Here is an 8,098-nt window from a genome sequence, read left to right on the forward strand (position 1 = left end):
TATTTAGCAGGTGAAGATTTTCCAAAAATGATAAAAATAAACGAGTGGGAATATCTTCACCTGCTAAATTTCTGTGTGCTATGCTTAGTGAAGCAAGACTGGATTTTTGACCAAAAGCTGCATTTTGGACTAAAAGTATCAAACTTGCCATGGATGTGTAATGATAATACCTAAGCAATTCCTGATATGCATCCACCGTCACATCTATTCCTGTTTTTAAACAAATTAGTTAATTTTGCACTATTTGCTTATAAATGAATGTTATGAATATCAACAGAAATGTTCCCATTGGTGATGGGAGATCAAATAGATTGGTAGGCAAATATAAATTGGACAGAGTTTGGAAGTAATTAGTTACAAAAATGAATTACTTGTAATCCATTACTTTTTTGAGGAATGAGTGAGTAATAGAACGAGGAGTAATTTTATTACTTTTGAGGAGTAAGTGTAATGTTTCCAGCATTATATTTGGGCATTACTTGGGGGTGGGAGCAGGGGAAGTCTTCTGCTCCTCTGATTTGTGGATGAAAATCATGTACCTCAAACTGGGCTTCTGTGCAGCATCGCTCTTCCCTCGTGCTGTATGGGTGGGTAGGAGAGATGGAGAGTGAGACAGGGTGGAGTGGAGAAAACAATTGTTTAAAAAAATGAACGGTGGTGGAGAAGAATGGAGTGGAGGGAAAAAGGTGCCAGAGGGCAAGGACATGGATAAAGGAGGAGAAGGAGGCAGCAGCAGAATGGAGATAAAGTACTGTGGAGATGAAAGATGATAACATATGTGTGTGTATGAATACTGTGTTTGCACTTGGCACACAAAGCGGCCTCTGCCACCCTCCCTGGCTACTTTGCTGCATTTGCAGTGTTCTACTTTTTTGCATCTCAGGGGAAAATGTTTACTTGGGTGGGTGTCCCTGAGTTGGTGGCAGGGCAGGGTCTGGGAGGTGGTTAAGTGAGAGAAATTATGCTTGCTGGCTAAGAGTGTGTGGGGGTGCACTTGGTTTGATGTGCAAAGATCTGAGTAGTGACCTCTGCCTCCCTTCCCACCTCCCTTACCAGCAGAGAGACCACCATTGCTATCTTATGGATAAACAGAATTATTCTACTGCCTCTGTATCTGTGTTTATTTTTAATGTTATTTTAGGTGACTTAACTGTGCAGCAGCCAAGGCCAGCACCTTGTAGGCACTCTAGGTTTTTTTAAAGTAACTTAAGTGTAATTGTAGTGATTACTTTTGAGTAATGGTAAAGTAATCAATTTCTTTCAGAACAATTGTAATTGTAATGGTAATTTATTCCTTTTTGGGGCCATGTAACAGTAATTGTAATTTATTCCTTTTTAAAAGTAATCTTCCAAGCTCTGAAATTGGATGTGCATAGACAATAAACACAAAACAAAGGAGTATGTTCACAATGTAATATGAAATCCTCTGTCTCTCTCTCTCTCACACACACCACATACAATTCAGTAAAAATGTTTAAACAATGAAGATACTGTCTATGAGAAATCATATTTATATTCACCACTGATCTCATATCAGCATCAAACATTCATAACCCCAAAATAAATCTGCAAATGTTATGTGTGCAAAGTGGTACTGCATGATGGGGCATAAATATGAGCATGGCCATGCACCTGTTTTACAGATCAACTGGAAATCTAGAAACCTGTAGCATATATTCACTCTGTGAAGTATATGCCCCTAATGTTGTTCAACATTAATTATTTCTGAAAACAGTTTTCTTCACAGTGGCAAAGAACAGCACAATTAAGTCTGGCCTTGGAGCATTCACAGCTTGGAAAAGTTTTTTTTTTAACTACAACTCCCATCAGCCCCAGCCAGCATGGCCACTGGATTGGGCTGATGGGAGTTGTAGTTCAAAAAAGTAACTTTTCCAAACTCTGGGAGCATTTGTATGGGCCACTGCAAACCTTCTTACAGCTCATTAGCTACCAGATCAAATTCAAGGTTCTAGTTTTGGTGAACGAAGCCCTAAGCCGCTTCAGATCAGGATACCTGAAAGATCATCTTACCCCTTATATACCCAGTCAATCACTGTGTTATGCAGGTGAGGGCCTCCTGCAGATACCATCTTAAAGTGGACCTTTAGTGTAGTGGTACCAACACTTTGGAATCCCCTCTCCTTAAATATTAGACAGGTGCCATCTCTGTTATCTTTTTGGTGCCTACTGCAGAACTTCAACAAGCTTTTAAGTAGAGACCTTATGCCAGTCTGCATCTGTGCTAGAACTGCTTTTTAAGATGTTCTTAACATTGTTTTTTAAAGATGTTTTTGAGATGTTTTGTTTCAGTATGTTTTTAAATATGTTTTATTTTAATATGTTTTAAAGTCTGTTGTTTTTAAGATGTTTTAAAATGCGTTTAGTGTTTTTGTTTGCTGCCATGGGCTCCTTCTGGGAGGAAGGGATATACATTTAATAAATAATATATCAGTTCATAGCACTTTCCCTGAGCTTGGCCAAGAGTTGTCCACTTTGGTTGCCATTGAAACCCACCTTTCCTCTCCACCTGTCCTCTTCAATCTGCAGGACCTGTTAGCTGTGGACCTCTTTGAAATATCTTTCTCCATACATGTCTTTCCTGACAGATTACATTCACTGTGTGCTATTTGAGAGCCACCTATGTTGGTGGAATATTCTCCAGGGATTGTGACCTTCTTGAAAACAGATGCTGCCCTGCCTCATTGGTTTCACACAATCCACTGATTTCATCACAAAGAAGCAGAGCTTGGAAGTAACTCGTTATTTTTAATGAGTTACTTGTAATTAGTTACAATTTTAAATAACGAGTGGGTAATTCCATTACATTTGGCAAGTAAAGGAACGACTAGTAATTTCCCTACTTTTCAGCTGCAACTTTAACGTTTCCACGTTAGGTTGGACGTTACTTGGGGGTGGGAACAAGGGGAAGTCAGCTCCTGGCTGTGATTGGTTAACACAAGACATGTGCCTCACACTGATTGGACCTCTGTGCAGACTCTCTCTTCCCTCGTGATCTGTGTTAGGAGGCACGAGGGAAGAGGTGAATAGGCAGGGCCTGCTACCGTCTGACTCTGAGAGGAAAAAATGGATGCCAGAGGAAAAAGCCAGGGCAAGGAAGGCAGCAGCAGAATGGCGAAGAGCTGTGGAGGTGAGTGACGATGATTTTTGTGTGTGTGTGTGTGTGTGTGTGTGCCCCGGTGTGTGTGTTTTCGGCTGGAGTCTCTGGTTTTGGGGGGGGGCTCCGGCTCTCTGGCTACCACCCCTTACTCTCCGGACTCTCAGCTTCAATTTTTTTTAAAAAGTAAGTTTCTAGGTGGTCTAATTCCCGAGATATACACCAAAACATCACCCCCTGCACAACTTTTTTTTAAACAGATCCATGCTCTAGCTACAACTCCCATCAGCCCAATCCAGTGGCCATGCTGGCTGGGGCTGATGGGAGTTGTAGTTTAAAAAAGTAACTTTTCAAAGCTCTGGCTGTAACCCCACCCTTTCATGATTGTAGCCAATGATGCCAGAGTTGTGACTTGTTGATCCAGGCATGCCTAGGCTGAATGTCAGAATATGGTGGCTTTGAGTTTTTTGCAGTTTGCATAAGTAATATGGCTTAATGTTTTTTTTCCTCTTCTGTCCAAGAGTCAGACCCTGGGCTATGAAATATGAAAGTATTTAATCCAATATCTGCTTTTCTGGGAGTAAAGCCATTTCTGGGAGTAAAGCATGTACCTGGAGTAAACCCCATTGAACTCCATTAGCTTTTGAGTAGACATGGTTAGGATTGTGCTGCAAATTAATGGGACTTGTGAGTAAACATAATGCAGACTTGTGCTTGTGTTGTAAATCTCTCTCCCTCCAACCCTATTTTTAAAGAAATTAGGCAGGGTTTATCACAGTTTTTATTATGTAGGAAACTAATACTCATTTTTGCCAGTCGATGGAAATAGCAGGTAGAGAAAGCACTGCTGCGCTCAAGTTCTTGCAGATTTCCTCTGGGCATCTGGTTAGCCGCTTAGAGAACAGAATGGGGGACTATATGAGCCTTGGCCTGATCCAGCAGACTCTTCTTGTGTTCTACTGTTATGTTCTTAAGCACCAAATACCTTGCACCACAGTTTTTCAAAGTTTTTCAAACTTTCCCCCTTCAAGAGACACTTTCCACTTTGACTGTTGTGGAAATGAAATGCAGAATAATCTTAGCATTTTAGCATGTCTGGGATCTTCTCCCAGGCATTTTAGCATGTGTTTTAAATTGCTTTTTTAAAATGTGTTTTTAAATTTGTATATTTGTTTTTAATGTTTTTTATTGTAAACCGCCCAGAGAGCTTCGGCTATGGGGTGGTATACAAATGCAATCAATCAATCAATCAATCAATCATTTTTTTAAAAAATGAAGTTTATTTATTTATTTATTTTTATTATTTGATTTATATCCCACCCTTCCTCCCAGTAGGAGCCCAGGGCAGCAAACAAAAGCACTAAAAACACTTTAAAAATCATAAAAACAGACTTTAAAATATATTAAAACAAAACATCTTTAAAAACATTTTTAAAAGCTTTAAAAACATTTTTTTTTAAGAAAAAGTTTAAAAACATATTAAAAAGCAATTTCAACACAGACGCAGACTGGGATAAGGTCTCAACTTAAAGGACTTGTTAAAAGAACAAGTTCCTTATCACTTGAGGCTGCAGTTTTCCCTGGTTGAGTAAGCCCCATTGAATACATTGGGACTTGCTTCTGAGTAAACAAACATAGGATTGCACTATAAATATCTTTACAGGTTATATAAATAAACATATTTGATAGTCATGCTTATATAAATATTTTCATAGAATCATAGAATAGTAGAGTTGGAAGGGGCCTATAAGGCCATCAAGTCCAACCCCCTGCTCAATGCAGGAATCCAAATCAAAGCATTCCCGACAGATGGCTGTCCAGCTTCCTCTTGAATGCCTCCAGTGTCGGAGATCCCACTACCTCTCTAGTAATTAGTTCCATTGTTGTATGGCTCTAACAGTTAGGAAGCTTTTCCTGATGTCCAGTCGAAATCTGGGATCATCAAGAAGAGATCCCGGCCCTCCTCTGTGTGGCAACCTTTCAAGTACTTGAAGAGTGCTATCATATCTCCCCTCAGTCTTCTCTTCTCCAGGTTAAATATGCCCAGTTCCTTCAGTCTCTCCTCATAGGGCGTTGTTTCCAGTCCCCTGATCATCCTTGTTGCCCTCTTTTAAACCTGTTCCAGTTTGTCTGCATCCTTCTTGAAGTGCAGAGACCAGAACTGGACACAGCACTCAAGATGAGGCCTAACCAGTGCTGAATAGAGGGGAACTAATACTTCACATGATTTGGAAACTATACTTCTGTTAATGCAGCCTGATATAGCATTTGCCTTTTTTGCAGCCACATCACACTGTTGGCTCATATTCAGCTTGTGATCAACAACAATTCCAAGATCCTTCTTGCATGTCGTACTGCTGAGCCAAGTATCCCCCATCTTATAACTGTGCATTTGGTTTCTTTTTCCTAAGTGTAGAACTTTGCATTTATCCCTGTTGAATTTCATTCTGTTGTTTTCAGCCCAATGCTCCAGCCTATCAAGGTCCCTTTGAATTTTCTTTCTGTCTTCCACGGTATTAGCTATGCCCCCCAATTTTGTATCATCTGCAAATTTGATAAGCATGCTCTGTACCTCCTCATCCAAGTAGTTAATAAAAATGTGGAAGAGCACTGGGCCCAGGACCGAGCCCTGTGGTACCCCACTCATTACTTCCACCCAGTTTTGTCATGCTGTGTCCCTATAAGTATCCAATTGCATACTATGGTTGTACAATACTTCCTTTACATTTTAAGTATGCCTTGGGGTCGTCATGGTTCTCCATTGTTTTCATCCTGAGGGGCAGATAGGCTGAGAAATGGTGAGTAGCCCATGGTCACCCACTACACTTTATAGCTTATTTCCATTTTGAAAAATTAATTAAAACAATTTACATGCAGGCAAAATTTATTAAGCGGATTCACACAATATGTGTAAAGCACATCCAACTCGCATTTAAAGCGCATGACTTCCCCTAAAGAATTCTGGGAAGTGTCATTTCCCCCTCACAGTTATAGTTCTCACCACTCTTAACAAACTGCAGTTCCCATGATTCTGTGGTGGGATTCATGTGCTTCAAATGGGTGTTGAATGTGCTTTAAAGGAATGGTGTGGATCTGCCCTAGGTATGATGTTCATTCAAGAGTGAATTGAAAAGAACAATTTTAAAATATACTTCTTACTCTTACTCATTTTTCAGACTTCTTTCTGAAGTAAAGGCTCAATCTGTAAAAACATTTGGAGCAGCCACATTAAAAGATAAGGCAGGGGGTTGCCAACCCTGCTTGGATATGGATGTCTTTGCAGAAGAACCCTAGTCAAGGTTTACCAACAGCACAGTCCAAACTATATCTACTTAGAAGTCAGTCCTGTTGAGTTCTATGGGGCTTAATCCCTTAGTAAGTGTGTTTAGAATTGCAGCCTTCAGGAGCCTCCATCTTTACTCCCCAAAGCTCCCATCTAACATCTCCACAACACTAGGCTCCTTTGTCTCTGCTGTGGCATTCTGGTGACTGCCCTAGCCTGAAGGCACTTAACCCTTCTTGCTGAAAGCAAGTAGGCTAGATTAAATGTTCCCTACCCAGGCTCATATATATAAAAGATAAAAGATAAACGGCATTTTGTCAAAAGTATTTTTGTCTACATTTTATACCTCATCCTTGGTTTTCCAAGCTTGGCATGGAATGCTTCTCATACAGAATTAATTTGAAATGCTGCATATTTATTATCATAATCATCATATTCAAAATAAAAAATATATGTACCGCCTTCAAGTTGATTCCAACTTATGGTGACCCTATGAATAGGGTTTTCATGAGGCTGAGAGGCAGTGACTGGCCCAAGGTCACCCAGTGAGCTTCATGGCTATGTGGGGATTTGAACCCCAGTCTCATTTTGTTCTCACAACAACCCTGTGAGATAGTAGGTTAGACTGGCCCAGGCAGGGTTATTTAGTGAGCAAAAATGATGCAAATAGGATCTCTTTTAATTGTGCTATCAACCTGCTTACTTCCACTCTGACTGGGGGATCTTGCAGCATGGGGAAGAGATGGGGGCACATCACAGCTGAAGTTCACCCATATAGGAGCATTATCTCTTGTTTATTACAGAGACGCCTGTTGCAGGTTTTGCTGCTGAGAGCAGCAGTCAGTTAGTGCGGCCACTTGAGTCACAGTTTGTTGATCCTGAGGAGGCAAAACTAGAAAGTGAGGTTCAGAAAGGAGGCCCTGTGCACGAGGAGGAGGAGGGCATGAAGCAGTGCCAGTTGCCCACAGCCACATCTGCAGAACAGCAAGTACCATGGTTTGGCTTTGAGAAAGCTTGTACATTTGTGAGCCAGAGTGGGAAAAATGTTGTTGTATGATGCAATTACTGCCTTCCAAGGATCAAAAATCTGAGATCAGCTGTTTCCTCCTCATCCAATGTGAAGAAACATTTTGAGGTAAGCCTTTGTCATGCTGGTCGTCAAAGAGTGTCCATTGTCTATTTATGTTTAAATTGTGAAGTTCCTCTTCCATTTTTTCTTGGATTCATGCTTTGTTCTTCTTCCTCAGAGGGCACACCCTGAGAAGCTGAGAGCAATTGAAGAAGCAATAAAGGCAAGGAGACGTGGCCTTCTTGAACCAATGCATGACACCCCTCCTCCCAAAATGCTGAAGCAGCAGCAGACAACCCTTGAGAGGTGGGGATCTGGCAGGGAGCCTGTCACCCAGAGCAATCTCGACAGGAGAATCATTGATTTCATTGTAGAGGAGACATTACCACTTCAGACTGTGGACAAACCATCATTCATTAATCTGGGTCGCATTGGACTCCCCAAAGATCTCACCATCATATGTGCCAAGACTCTGAGAGACAGAATTGAGAAGAGAGCATGCCACATGAGAGAAACTCTTGCAAACCGAATGGGTGCTGTGGCATATATAGCAACCACTGCAGATTGTTGGACCAATGGCAAGAAGAGTTACTTTGGGGTAACAGCCCACTGGATCAACCCAACTACCCTG

The 8,098-nt window shown here is 41.0% G+C and overlaps 1 long non-coding RNA gene across 1 annotated transcript; it reads left to right on the plus strand.

The window, feature by feature from the left end:
* Window positions 1-3,064: 3,064 nt before the first annotated feature.
* Window positions 3,065-7,811, plus strand: LOC133371982 (uncharacterized). Its single transcript, XR_009759440.1, has 3 exons — window positions 3,065-3,148; window positions 7,202-7,533; window positions 7,646-7,811. It is a non-coding gene; the product is annotated as an uncharacterized LOC133371982 (long non-coding RNA).
* Window positions 7,812-8,098: the final 287 nt, after the last annotated feature.

The sequence above is a fragment of the Rhineura floridana genome, chromosome 1 (genome assembly GCF_030035675.1).
Source record: "Rhineura floridana isolate rRhiFlo1 chromosome 1, rRhiFlo1.hap2, whole genome shotgun sequence".
NCBI classification, from domain to species: domain Eukaryota; kingdom Metazoa; phylum Chordata; class Lepidosauria; order Squamata; family Rhineuridae; genus Rhineura; species Rhineura floridana.